Below are 15738 nucleotides of genomic sequence, written 5' to 3'. Positions count from 1 at the left end.
ACCAGACTGGGATTTTCATCTGGCTGAAATAGTAGGAGGAAGGGAGGAAGCAGGTGTTCAAATACAATAAACTCTCACTGTTCTTACCAAATGTTAGTAGAATTTCTTGAGTCAGTGTTTCTTCATTTGCTATATATCTATGGGACCATTTCCAGACACGTGTGTGTGTGTGTGTGTGTGTGTATGTATGTGTGTGTAATGTATACATATATATGTCTATGTATAATTTTAATGTGTAAATGTGTATAATTTTAATATAATTTATATTATATATATGTATAAATGTAATTTTCCCTAGTAGGACTGAGGAATGGGTCCATGGAGCACCTTACACTGTCATACTAGACTATAATACTGCAGTGAAATTCTTAACAGCATCTAGTATCCAATTCAAACAAAAATTACCTGAAGAAATACAAACTCAAGGACCTGAGTTTTAATCTGACTTGAGGAATTACAGAATTAACTACAAAGAAGATAAAACGAGGAAACAAAATGGCTCTTATTCCTCTTATTGTTTATTAAAAGCCATCTATTTGGAGCTCATGTATATAACCCAGTAGCTTTATTTATTTTAAAGGCAAAAAATAAGCAGATAATGAATAAAAAAGATTGATGACCACCTGTAATACATGTATGAAATCCATGCACATACTTAAAATCGGGTCTTCATTCAGAATCCATTTACGTTCAATTTACACAGAATTCTAACTATCTTAGTTATCTGGTTTTGAAGCCCAAAGCAGATTAAAAGTAGCTTCATGAAGCTGAATAAATTCTACTGCTGCAAAATTTAAAAGCACACCAGAATAGACCCATGTACTGTAGGGGAAAATAGTCTGTAGAAATACAGAAATTTAGTCAGAAATGTTCATCTTGACATAAAATGACTAAAATGTATTTTGTAGATGTGTATGATACATTTTATAACAATTCCCTGAAAAACTTTGAAAATGTGGGTCTAGAGCAACGCATTCCCCCCAATCCCAGCTAGCCAGAACTTACTGAATTATCCATGCGTTTTTAGTACCATCCCACTAGTTCTAGAATAGATACACTGGAGAACAGACCTGAAGTCACATAGATAGCACTGTAAATTTTGTGTGCCTCATTTTGAGCAATTAAAAACAATGAAATTTTTAGCCCTTCCCTGAAATAAACACAATTACTTATTGACGACACACATAAAAATTATTAAAACCCATTTCTCTTTCAAAGACTGAATTCATTAACAGGGCTGTAGAAACACAGAGACATGAATACATGAAACAGAATACATTTCACGCGATAATGGATACATTAACAGGCGAGTTATATGGCAAACACATGCTCAGTTCGGTACTTTGGCAAGTAAGAGCGAAGAGGCCAACACAACAGCAAACGCTGATACTGGTATTACCCATGCAGTTTACTGACGGTCTCCTTAGCCATCTCTGAGTTTACTTATTCTTATTTTAGATACAATTATAGAAGCTTGGCAATGCAGTTTTTCAGTGCACAGCAGATTAGAAAGCAAATTAGGGGCCTTTTTCAGGAAGCAGACACACAGGCTGCAGCAAAAAGTGACAGTTGATTTAAGAGGAGATAGAGAAACTTAAGAAATATTTGCATAACTTGAAAAGCACAGACATTTTTGTACATGTTTGAAAAGGGTAAATGGCATTACATACCACAGTATCCCCAGAGGACACGTTTCTGTTGTATTACATTGTTTTGGTCTTCATGACGACCAAGAAAAGTTTAATTATATTCAGTAGTCTCAAGGACAAATGAGGAAATAGGAAGTATGTTTTTTATTTTTTTTTTTGCCAAATAAGTTTAAGTAAACTGGATGAATAAATGAATTTGCCTAGTTTGCCTGAAAAATTAATATACATAAGTTGATTGCTCATCAGTGATAATAAGTAAGTGAATTGTTACTACGTTTTGGGTATTGCTTCTAGATCTTTTTCAAAATTATTTCTGTCTTTATTTCTTAATATAAGGGTGAATTGCATAGGTATGTTCTTAAAAATCGAAGTGGAAAACAAATTAATATATATGCTCTTTAAAAAAAAAAAGACGGGAAGTTATATTTTGGTTCCTTTATAGAAAAACCTATCTTTACCTTACAGAAAGTAAGGTAAAGATACACCATCACCTTACAGAAAGTCCAAGATTTGGAAATCCCTCTTTATAAACATACAACTTCTGACCAGGATTTTAAGGTCTCTCTTAATTACTAGATCACATATTTATTGTAACTTAATTGGCAGTGAATATTTTTCTTTTTTTTTTAATTTTTTTTAACGTTTATTTATTTTTGAGACAGGGAGAGACAGAGCATGAACGGGGGAGGGTCAGAGAGAGGGAGACACAGAATCTGAAACAGGCTCCAGGCTCTGAGCTGTCAGCACAGAGCCCGACGCGGGGCTCGAACTCACGGACCATGAGATCATGACCTGAGCCGAAGTCGGCAGCTTAACAGACTGGGCCACCCAAGCGCCCTGGCAGTGAATATTTTTCATATGCAACCTTAGATTTTTATGCCTTAATTAGACAGTGAGAATCAGCACAGAATGGAGGAAAATCTCTAGCATGAAAGAGAGAATCCAGAATAAACAATGACACAGAACTAATAGAAAACAGAAATAATGTCTGAAACAGAAAAAAAAAAAAAACTACAAAACTAAGAGATATGGGGAAAATGTATAGAATGCAAGGAAAAGAAGAAGAAACAGCCTTTAGAAATGTATTAGATACATGTTCTGATTTCAAATGTTTCGTAGCAAGTTCGAAATGCAGGAGAAGAAAATGTTGCAGGAAAGGAAAGAAGAAAAAGAATAGAGAATATAATTAGATGAGAACAGAATTAGAAGATCCATCCAGGAGAAGCAGACAAAGAAAATAGAAAATGCCTTGTTACTTGAAGGATTTTCACGAGGGACAGACCAGTGGCCTTTTAAGCAAAGCAAACCTAATCCCTGAGGAAGTGACTTTGTGGCTCCCACATCTTGCCTTTTCCATGGTACAGGAAGAAATTTAATGGTTAGAATTCTATTAGATAACATATAATTTTAGAAAGCTTTCTAGACTGGCATATGATATTGTATTTTTATAGATAGAGACAACATATAAGAAGGAGTAGCTATTTCTGGAGTGTTGTTACAGGAATGTTACTCAAATTGTCACATCAATGTTGTTGACATGAGAGTACTTGATGCTAACAAGGAAAAGGAAATATGGGGGAAATGATCTCTGTCTAGAGGAAAAATATGTAATTCTGCAATGTTCTAATACATTAATCAAATAGATTACATGTTTGCTTTCATTTCCCAGTGGTATGTTAGGTGAAGTTGATTAGTGCTGTGTAAAATATATTATTCAAGTAATTGAATGTTGTGGGAATTTTTTTTTAATCTGTTTCAGTAACATTCTAAATTTGGTATTAACACAGTAAGGCGTTTCTGGGATATAAATTCCAATAAGGGTTTTTATTGTGTTGTCATGTGTAAAGTAAAAATTGTTGTTGTTTTTTTTCAAAGAATACTTCCTAGGAAATATGTTTTCTCATTGCTTAACTGAATGAAAAATGATCTAATTCAGGCCATCCCTTCTATCGTGTAAGAGAAATAGAACGACCAGGGTATAAAGTAATAGTCGTTAAAAGTAAGAATAACTTAAAATATAAAACTAATTGTTATAAAAGAAATGTTTCTGAAAACTTTGCACTCATTTTAGTATTTGATATACATTTTAGGAACAGGTCTCCTGCTGTTTTATTTTAAGCAAAAGTAATTCAGTGCCTTCTTAATAATAACTCTTTGTATAATGTTAAATTATTCCATCCGTTCTTAGATTAGAGATTGGGCACAGGAGCAAGTCAGTTAACTAAAAACTTCGCACAAACCCAGAGTTTAAACATGGAAGCTCTTTGTTATGTTGAAGCTTTTAAATTAACAATGAATAAAAACCCTCTTAGCATCATTGACCTGAGTCATTGAATTAATCAGTTCTCTGAATGATCATCTCTTGTTATTTGGTGAGTACAATGCTAGGCCCCAGGAGTGAACCAGACTGGCTTCCTGACCTCTGGAGGCTCACAGTCCAACTGCAAATAGAGTAGAAAAAGAGATTTATTGTAGCACTATGACTAGATGTGGCTAGCAAAATAAACTCGCTCTGGTCTCCCTTAGAAGAAATGGCACTCATGGGAAGAACACTGGCAATCGCAGAGATGTGGAGGGAAGGCTGAAGACCTTAACTTGTGAAACGCAAAGGGACAGACGGAGGTTGGTGGTTGCTGGGGCTTCTGGGTTTTGCCGGAGGCATCGTCACCACTTGGTAGGCGCCTCACCACCGCTGGACTTTCGTTGGGTGGGCTGCTACTGCTGTAAGTGATTTCTCTTCTGCCTTCGCAACTCTGTGTTACTCGCCCGAGATTCAAACTCACGGTAGAGTATGGGTTTGGCTGAATTTAAATAAAGCATATGCTTTACGGTCTGGCTTCAAAGAGGAGGGAGAAAGTATTGGCCCGGTGTGGTCCTGAATTTGGATCCCAGGCCAAATTTCTAGTCTAAAGAATCAAGAGGAGGGAGCATAGGCTGACAGAGCTCGCTGAAGGGAGCAGTTAAGTCTCTGGATGGTTCATGCTATGTTGAGGCGGGCCCTGTTCTCATTTATACAAGTTTGATAATGAAAGGAGAAAAATATAATTTTCTGTACCTGCTTCAAGCCTGTTTCCACCTGCTCATCCTTTATATTTATCCGTGTAACTACTATTCTTGACTTCTGTATCTGTCTAGATTTTCTTTTAATATATTGAAGTTGATGTGAATATGGAGTCATATTTTCTCCCCATTTACACATAACAAGACATGTTAAAGCACTGTTGTACATCTTGTTTTTTGCATTTGGTATATTTTGAAGCTTCTCCCCTATCAGGACGTATTTCCTCTTTTTTTTTTTTTTTTTACAGTCCCATATATCATTATGGGTTAGCAAAATTTATTTATCCTTAATTTAAATTACTTAAAATTAGAAATAAACTCATTTAAATTATTTTAAGTTAAATTATCAGAATTTAGACAAATCAATACCTTATTGATATATATTTGAGTTTTCCTTCAATCTTTTGCCATCACGATATTTGCAATGAATATTCAGAAGCCATTTTGCAAGTATGTATATATATCTGTAAGTAAAATAAATTTGCATATGTGAGACTTTCAGGTTGGAAATTACATGTATTTGTTGTTTTGAAAACTATTGACAAAATTTCCTCCATGAGTTGAATTTTCACTCCCATCTGCAGTATATGAGAAGAGCCCAATTCATCATAGCCTCTTCAAAAAAGAACCTGACATTGAACTTTAGTATTTTTGCCCATAAGTTATAGTTTCAAAATTTTTCACTTTTCTTTTACATTTGTTTATCAAATTTTGCCAATTTTAAGTTTCACTTTAAAAATTTTTGTTGTTGTTATTAGTGTAGCCATTTTTTTCTTTCCCTTCCTATTTCCCTTACTGATATATCCTAGTTTCCTAGTTATAAAGTCTTCCCCGCCACATTATTAAAATGGAATCTAATTATTGGTTGTTTTCAGATTTAAATCTTTGATCCATTTGGTGGGAATTAAGTGTATTGTGTATGATGGAGCTCCAAATACTTTTTTTTTTTTATGAGAGAGAGAGAGAGAGAGAGAGAGAGAGAGAGAGCACGCCAAGCAGGCTCTGCCCTGTCATGTCTGGGTGAAGCCTGATGCAGGGCTCCAGCTCACAAGCAATGAGATCATGACCTGAGATCATGATCAAGAGTTGGACACTTAACCGACTGAGCCACCCAGGCACCCCTATTTTTGTTTGCACAGAGATCCATTTGCCCATTTATTGAAGTCTATAATTTGCTTGCTGTCTTGCATGTCAACTTTATCCTACACTAAATTACAGTACATACTTGATTTACTAACAGATTTTAATCTCAATACAATGATCCATTTGCCTTTCTTTCTGAAAGAATGTATTTCCGATCCACTAGGCTGATGATTTACTTCTTAGAGTAGAAAAGAAGACCTTGACATATATTGTTGCACTGGATTTAATTTTAACTCCTGAAAATAACTGGTAACATGAAAATATAAGGAGTCCTGAGAGAAAGGTAGACACAGGCAAAGTTTCTTTTTTGCCAAAATTCTGTCCCCTGCCAGCCTTTCCATAACTCTTAAAATTATCATACAATGTATTCTTTAGGGTTGCAGCATTGACAGATCCCTTTCAAATGGAAATATTAAACTGCTTAAAATATTTTTTTAAACAAAATAAAATGTAGCTAGAGGTGAACCCTTAAACACAGTAGTCCAAACCCAGGATAAATAACATCGTTAACAGAGGCAATGGAGAATCCTCAGAGGTCTTCCGGTTTGAAAGATTTTATACCTCTCTGTTCCCTGCCCATTTATTTCCATAAAACCATATTAGATTAATCCCATAGTCAGAAATCTGCTACGTACCATATCAGGAGCTTAGTAAAAATTCAATATATGCTTCTAAAGCGAGGAATTTTTTTTCTCCAAAGTAAGTATTGATGTTACTGCTACCAGTGCAACTCTGTTATGCAGGCATATTCCCTTTGTCATCCTTACATGTTACAGATGCGACCTGAACTTCATTCCCAAAGTCAAAAACATTCCCTAAAGCAGAGGCACAAACATAGGTACATTTAATGGAAAACCATTAGCTTCTTGACCGCAGCCATTACAGTGACTTTTAAACATGCTAGAATACATGAACCACCCACTTGATTGAATGCTGGGTCTCAAGCCTAACAGATCTGAAGGGCAAAGCCTTCTGGTCTTGAGCCAAAATTCACATGCTCATTGGTCATTTATAAGGTTGTGTGTGGTATCTAAAACCTTAAGAGAACACCTAAGGGACATCCTTAATTAAAATAGATACTCATTGTCGTTTTGATCCCTACTGTTTATTATACTTTACTATAGTTTTCTGTACACTTTTTATTGTTATAATTTATACAATGAAACACAGGTACACTTTGCTTTAAAATTAATTTTATTAACATGTGATATCATAAAACAAAGTACACCCATTTTAGTAGCACATTTATTGAGTCTTAACAAATATATACATCGTTTAATATGCCTCCCCCCAACACACAATTACTCAAAGCAAAGAAAGAGAATATTTCCATCACTTCCACCAGTGCCCTGATGATCCTTTGTCTTTGTAGCTGTTTGTGCATTGCCTTTTCCTTTTTCTTGTCCCCAGGCAATGGCTAATCTGCTTCTGCCAGCCTAGATCAACTCTCTTTTCTAGAATTACATATTAATGGGAACAGAGCAGTATGCACTCTTCTCAGCCCATCAACAAATGTTTTTCTCTCAACAAAATGTTTTTGGGATTCATCCATGTGGCTCATTATCAATTTGTAAATCTTTTGTGAGGGGCTTGGTTATACCTTTTGCCCATTTAAATGCAGGTGCTGCCTAATGTTGCAGACCTAAATATTGTATATATAATTGCGTGATGTAAATTATATATTCTAGACACCAGCCTCTTCTGTCAGATATATGTGTAGGAATATTTATCTAGTCTCTGGCATGCCTTCTCATCAGAAACCAGAAGTTTCTATTTTTGATGAAGTCCAATTTATTATTTCTTTTCATCTTATGACCCAACTAAGATATCTCCACCTATCTTAAAAGAGAGAGAGAGAGGAGACAGAGATTTTCTTTTTTAATTTTTTTTTTTTAACGTTTATTTATTTTTGAGACAGAGAGAGACAGAGTATGAACGGGGGAGAGACAGAGAGAGGGAGACACAGAATTGGAAGCAGGCTCCAGGCTCTGAGCCATCAGCCCAGAGCCCGACGCGGGGCTCGAACCCACGGACCGCGAGATCGTGACCTGAGCTGAAGTCGGACTCTTAACCGACTGAGCCACCCAGGCGCCCCGAGGAGACAGAGATTTTTCCCTATGTTTCCTTCTAGAAGTTTTATAGGTATAGATTTCAGTTTTAATAATCCATTTTTAGTTTCCTTTTCTATATGCTGTGAAGAAAACTATTGTAGCTTTTTTCCCCTTCCAAATGATAGCTAGTTGTTCTAGCCCCATTTATTGAAAAGTCTTTAATTTCCCCCATTGAAATACCTTGGCACTTTGTTAAAAATCAATTGCCCATGAAGGAATAATTTTCTACCTGTATCCTTTCTGATCCATTGTTCTATATGAACCCATATGCCTTCATAACTTTAGTTTGTTAATGAATTCTGAAATAAGGTAGTATAAGTCCTGTCTAAATAATGTTGTACTTTTGCAAAATAGTTTGGCTATGCTAGGTTCTATTTATCCCCATATAATTTCTCTTTTCTCTCTTTTTAAAAAAAAGTTTTTAAGTTTATTTATTTCTGAGACAGAGACAGAGAGGGTGAGAGGGGGAGGGGCAGAGAAAGAGAGGGAGAGAGAAAATCTCAATCAGGCTCCACACCGTCAGCGTGGAGTCCAATGTGAGACTCGAACTCACAAACCAGGAGATCTTGACCTAATCCAAAACAAAGAGTCAGATGCTTAACCGACTGAGCCACCCAGGCGCCCCTACTTTTTCAAATCCACTTATAAATTTTTACAAAAACAATCCTGCTGGGATTTTGCCTGGGTTTGCATTGAAGCTATAGGTCACTATAGGAACAATTGATATCCTGATATTTTCCAAACAGGAGCACTGTGTTTATCTCTTTATGTAGGTCTTTAATTTCTCTCAGCAATATTTGGTAGTTTTCAGTGTACAGATCTTGCATATATTTTGTTAAACGACCCTTCAACATTTCATGGTTTTGATGAAATTGGAAACTGTTTCTTAGTTGTTGTTGTCACTGTTATTTTGAAATTATTCATGGCTTCTGTGTAGGAATGAAACTGAGCATTGAAAACTACACTTGTAGCCTGTTAAATTAACTTAGTATTTGTAGTAGTATTTTATAGATTCCTTAGCAGATCTGCATACCCAGTCATGGCACCGACAAATAGCAACAGTTTTACTTCTTCCTTTCTAATCCATATCCCTATTTATTTTTCTTGCCTTGTACTGATTGAGATCTTGGGTATGATGCTGAAGAGTAAGGATAAGAAGGAATATTCTTGGCTTGTTCATTATCTTTAGAGGGAAGCTTTCAGGCTTTCATCATTAAGAATACTGAGAGTTGTTTTTTTTTTTTTTAATCATTATTTTCATTTCATTTTATTAAATTAAAAAAAATTTTTTTGTCAAGTTAGCTAACATACAGTGTAAACAGTGTGCTCTTGATTTTGGGAGTAAATTCTCATGATCCATTGCTTACATACAACACCCAGTGCTCATCCCAACAGGTGCCCTCCTCAGTGCCCATCACCCATTTCCTCCCTCCCTCGCCGCCTCACCCCCATCAACCCTCAGTTGGTAATCTGCGTTTAAGAGTCTCTTATGTTTTGCCTCCCTCTCTGTTTGAAACTATTTTCATTGGTGGGTGTTGAATTTTCTTAAATTATTTTTCTTCACCTATTAACATAAGCATATGGTTTTACTACTATTTTTTCTCTTAATAATGTGCATTATGCTAATTCATCTTTCCATGTGAAACTCCACTTGGTTATGATGCATTATCTCTTTATATATTGTTGCATTCTATTGGATAAACTTATTTTTAAGGATTTTTGCATTTATGTTTGTTGGGGTATTAATATACAATTGTTTTCATCTTCACAGATTTATCATGTTTCATTTTGATTTGTTTGGAAATTGTCTATATCCATGTAACAACTACTAAAAAAAGATATAGGACATTTCAGTCACAAGAGAAAATTCTGTCATGCCTCCTCACCCATGGGGAACCACTATTTTAATTTCCATCACTATCAACGTCATTTTGCTTGTTCTAGAACCTCATATCAGTAGGACCATAGTGAATTCTTTTGTGTGTGTCTGTGTGTGTGTGTGCATGTGTGTGTGTGTGTGTTTTATTTATTTTATTTTATTTTATTTAAATTTACATCCAAGTTAGTTAGCATTTAGTGCAGCAATGATTTCAGGAGTGGATTCCTTAACGCCCCTTACCCATTTATTTAGCCCATTGCCCCTCCCACAACCCCCCTAGTAACCCTGTTTGTCCTCCACATTTAAGAGTATCTTATGTTTTGTCCCTCTCCCTGATTTTATATTATTTTTACTTCCCTTTCCTTGTATTCATCTGTTCTGTCTTAAAGTTTTCATATGAATGAAGTCATATGATTTTTGTCTTTCTCTGACTGACTAATTTCGCTTAGCATAATACCCTCTAGTTCCATCCACGTATTGCAAATGGCAAGATTTCATTCTTTTTGATTGCCGAGTAATGCTCCATTGTATATATATATATACCACATCTGTATCCATTCATCCATCGATGGACATTTCGGCTCGTTCCATACTTTGGCTATTGTTGATAGTGCTGCTATAAACATTGGGGTGCACGTGCAGCTTCAAAACAGCATACCTGTATCCCTTGGATAAATACCTAGTAGTGCAATTGCTGGGTTGTAGGGGAGTTCTATTTTTAGTTTTTTGAGGAACCTCCATACTGTTTTCCAGAGCGGACGCACCAACTTTCATTCCCACCAACAATGCAAAAGAGATCCTCTTTTTTCCGCATCCTTGCCAACATCTGTTGTTGCCTGAGTTGTTAATGTGAGCCATTCTGACCGGTGTGAGGTGGTATCTCAGTGTGGTTTTGATTTCTATTTCCCTGATGATGAGTGATGTTGAGCATTTTTTCATGTGTCAATTGGCCATCCGGATGTCTTCTTTGGAGAAGTATCTATTCATGTCTTTTGCCTATTTCTTCACTGGATTATTTGTTTTTTTGGGTGTTGAGCTTGGTAAGTTCTTCATAGATTTTGGATACTAACCCTTTATCTGATATGTCATTTGCAAATATGTTCTCCCATTCCATCGGTTGCCTTTAAGTTTTGCTGATTGTTTCCTTTGCTGAGCAGAAACTGTTTATTTTGATGAGGTCCCAATAGTTGGTTTTTGCTTTTGTTTCCCTTGCCTCTGGAGACACATTGAGTAAGAAGTTGCTGCAGCCAAGATCAAAGAGGTTTATGCCTGCTTTCTCCTCAAGGATGTTGATGGCTTCCTGTCTTACATTTAGGTCTTTCATCCATTTTGAGTTTATTTTTTGTGTATGGTGTAAGAAAGTGAGGACCATAGTGAATTCTTACATTTAAGTTTTTTTTTTTTTTACTCAATTTGATACTCTTATGACTCATTAATGTTTTCCCACATCGTGGATTTTTTTCTTTGTATTACTGAAGAGTAGTTAATTTACTCAACATATTGCAATTATTTTATTCTTTTAATATTTTTAAAATTTTATTTTAGAAAGGGAGAGACAGAGAGAGTGAGAGAGAGAGAATTTTAAGCAGGCTCCATGCTTAGCAGAGATCCCAACATGGGGCTCGATCCCACAACCCTGGAATCTTGACCTGAGCCAAAAAAGAGTTTATCACTTAACTGACTGAGTCACCCAGGCACCCCTGCAATTATTTTAAAACATTGTCTTGTTGAAGGACATTTGGCTTATTTCCAGCATTTGATGTCTATGAATAAGACTCCTAGAAATTTTCTTGCAGAAGGTTTTTCTGTTGGGTAAATACCCAGTAGTAGAAATACTAGATCATAAGATAAGTGTGTATTTAAAATGTAAAAAAAGGCTACCAAAAAGTGTTTCAAAGTGGTTATACAATTTGCATTTCTACCAGCAATGTATGAACATTCCGCTTGCTCCCCATCCTCATCAACATTTTGTATTTTCAGTCCTTTTGATTTAAGTTCCTTTACTGGGTATAGCATGTATTTACATATTGTTTTAATTTACATTTTCATGATAACTAATGATAAGAATATTTCTTTGTGGTTATTAGGTATTCACTTACTTTCCTTTTTTAAAATAGTTTTTAATGTTTACTTATTTTTGAGAGAGAGAGACAGAGTGCAAGTGGGGGTGAGGGGCAGAGAGAGTGGGAGACACAGAATCCAAAGCAGGCTCCTGGCTCTGAGCTGTCCGCACAGAGCCTGACGTGGGGCTCAAACTTACAGACTGTGAGATCATGATCTGAGCCGAAGTCGGAAGCTCAACTGACTGAGCCACCCAGGTGCCCCTCACTTACCTTCCTTTTTAATAATCTTTTCATGTTCTTTACCCATTTTTAAGTAGATTCTTTTTCTTTTAATATTTTAGTGTTACTTTACATTTTATAGATATTGGTCTTTTGCCTGACTTTGGCCTACAAAAAAGTAGAAGCGGAAGATCTTAATTCTGATGAAGTTCAGTGATTTTTCTTTTCCTTTGTAATTCATGATGTTTATGTCTTATATTAAAAAAAAAAACTTTGCTTATACCCAGTTTGCAAAACTATCATCTTATGCTTTCCTTTAAAAACTATGCTGTTCTAGGGGCGCCTGGGTGGCTTGGTCGGTTAAGTGTCCGACTTCGGCTCAGGTCATGATCTCATGGTCCGTGAGTTCGAGCCCCACATCGGGCTCTGTGCTGACAGCTCAGAGCCTGGAGCCTGTTTTAGATTCTGTGTCTCCCTCTCTCTCTGCCCCTCCCTTGTTCATGCTCTGTCTCTCTCTGTCTCAAAAATAAATAAACATTAAAAAAAATTTTTTTTAACTATGCCATTCTAGCATTCATATTTATGCTTATGATGTACCTGAATTAATTTTTGTATATGAAGCATGATAGTGATAGAGGTTCTTGTTTTCATACAGATACCCAATATTACAAAAGTTCTTAATTAAAAAGATTTTCCTTTTTTAAAATGTAATTGAGGGGCACCTGGGTAGCTCAATCAGTTAAATGTCCGACTCTTGAGTTTGGCTCAAGTCGTGATTTCACGGTTCATAAGTTTGAGCCCTGCGTTGGGGTCTGGATAGACAGCATGGAGCCTGATTAAGATTCTCTCTCTCTCCCTCTCTCTCTGCCCCTCCCCTTTCACATGTATGTGTGCAAGTGCAGTTTCTCTCTCAAAATAAATAAACTTAAAAAAAATTCAATGAGCTATATAGGTTTGATTCTATTTCTGGACTATTTATTCTGTTCCAGTGATACATTTGGCTGTCCTTTAACCAATGCTCTACTATCTTGATGACTATAGCTCTGTAGTAAGTTTTGAAAGCAGATAATATTGAGAGTCTTCCAACTAATTTTTTTATCTTCTCCTTTCTCCTTCCTTTCCTTCTCCTCCTCCTCCTCCTCTTCTCCTCCTCATCCTCCTCCTTCTCCTCTTCCTCCTTCCTGTTATTCTAGATCATTTGTATTTCAATATTAATTTGAGAAGTAATGTGCCAATATATGTTTTAAAAGGCTGTGGGATTTTGAGATTGCATTGAATCTGTAAATCAGTTCCATGAACATTGTATATGTTTCTATTAATTTGTCCCCTCTGATTCCTCTCAACAATTTTTAGTAGGGTGTAGATCTTGCATATATCTTTTGTTAAATTTATTCATGTACACTTGATGGGATATTTTTAGTTATTTGGTTAATTTTAAATTTAATTTCAAATTGTTATGACTATTATAGAAATATAAAGTTAATTTTATCCTGAATCGTTATTTAAATTTATTAATAATGATAGATTTTTAAAAAAATTTTTTTAACGTTTATTTATTTTTGAGACAGAGAGAGAGCATGAACGGGGGAGGGGCAGAGAGAGAGGGAGACACAGAATCGGAAACAGGCTCCAGGCTCTGAGCCATCTGCCCAGAGCCTGACGCGGGGCTCGAACTCACGGACCGCGAGATCGTGACCTGAGCCGAAGTCGGACGCTTAACCAACTGAGCCACCCAGGCGCCCCAATAATGATAGATTTTTAAATAAATTGCGTAATGTGGCCTACATACACAGTCATGTTAACTGTGAATACTGACAGTTTACGTACTCCTTTTCACACTTTGTCATTTTTTTCTTATTATCCTTATGAATCACTTTATTTTTTAAACTTTTGTTTTGATTAAAATGTTTTCTTTATTTTTTTCTTAATGGCTTTAATAAAATATAATTGCCTAAATAAACTGTACATATTTAAATTGTACAGTCTGAAAAGTTTTGGCATATCTGTGAAATCATTGCCACAATTAAGATAATTAGCATACCAGTTACCCCCAAAAGTTTCCTCTTGCCTTTTGTAACCCTTCTCAATTGCCTCTCCCCCCACCCATCACTATTCCCCATTACTGTTGGGCTGCTTTCTGTCATGATAGATTTTTTTTTAATAGGATCTACACCCAATGTGGGGCTTGAACTCACAACCATAAGATCAAGAATTGTATGCTTTACTGGCAGCCCACCAGATGCCCCCATCCCTACAGATTAATCAGCATTTTCTAGAATTGCAGTTTAATTAAATCGTACAGTATACACGTTTTTTTGTCTACTTCTTTTACTCAGCAAAACTGTTTTGAAATTCATCCATATTATAGTCTGTATATGTAGTTCCTTCTCTTTTTTTTTTTTTTGCTGAAGAGTATTTTATTGTAAGAATGTGCTACAATTTTTTGTCTCTCACTTGTTTATAAATATCTGGACTATTTCCAGTTTTTGGCTATTAGTAATAATGCTTCTATGTACATTTGCATGAAAGTCTTTGTAAAGGCATAGTTTTTAATGGCTAGATCACATGGGAATATACATTTCCAAACTATTTTCCAATATTGTGCATTCTTATATTCCAATAATGTATGAGACATCAAATTTTACCAAATATTTGTCAGTATTTGGTATGGGTAGTCTTTTAAAATTTTAGATATTCTAATATGTGTGTAGTGATAATTCATTATAGTTTATATTTGTATTTCCATAATGAAATATTTTATAAACTTATATATGACATGAAATCATAATAAATTAGAAAGTTGAAAAATGACACATTTGTAAGGAAAAAGAGTGACAAAAACACAATTATTTATTCTTTAACAGTTTTGAGTGGAATAATTATTATATATACATTACAGTTGCAATATCTTGGCACTAGTAAATTTAATTTTTTTCACTGTCTTAAGTTGAAAGTATATTTGGATATTAAAATAAAAGAATTATCATGTATTATCATGTATTCCAAATACTTCTTTCCCCTAAAAGATTTTTTTTTCTGAATATTCCTCTAGTTTTCTAGCACACACATACTTTAAAGAATTAAAGGAAGGTACCATTGTTGGAAAACAATGTCAGACTGAAATTTTAAAAATTCTTAAAAGTACTATTCTTCTACTACAACTACCATGTGATTTAATAATATCCTTAGTACATATCCAGGTAGTAGTGAATAATTTATTTCATATGATAGGTGTCCAATTAAATGTAGTACTATTGTCAAAAACTGTGTTGTATATTGTCTACTAGAATTCCTTATAGGACTTAGGGACACCTAGGTGGTTGAGTTGGTTGAGCATTGGACTCTTTATTTTGGCTCAGGTCGTGACCCAGGGTCATGGGATCAAGCCGCACATTGGGGTCCACACTGAGCGTGGTGCCTGCTTAAGGTTCTGTCTCTCTCTCCTTCTGTCCCTCTCCCCCAACATGTGTGCTGTCTCTCTCTCTCTCTCTCTCACACACACAAATTAAAAAAAAATATTATAGAAGTCTTTACAGGAATTAAATCCACAACCTTAACTATGTTAAAGACAATATCTAACCATTTGAGATGACTTACATTGGCCTAGTTTCTGT

This window comes from Panthera onca, chromosome D2 (assembly GCF_046562875.1).
Source record: "Panthera onca isolate mPanOnc1 chromosome D2, mPanOnc1 haplotype 2, whole genome shotgun sequence".
NCBI lineage: Eukaryota > Metazoa > Chordata > Mammalia > Carnivora > Felidae > Panthera > Panthera onca.
The sequence above is the reverse complement of the archived record's forward strand: the minus strand, read 5'-3'. Positions refer to the sequence as shown.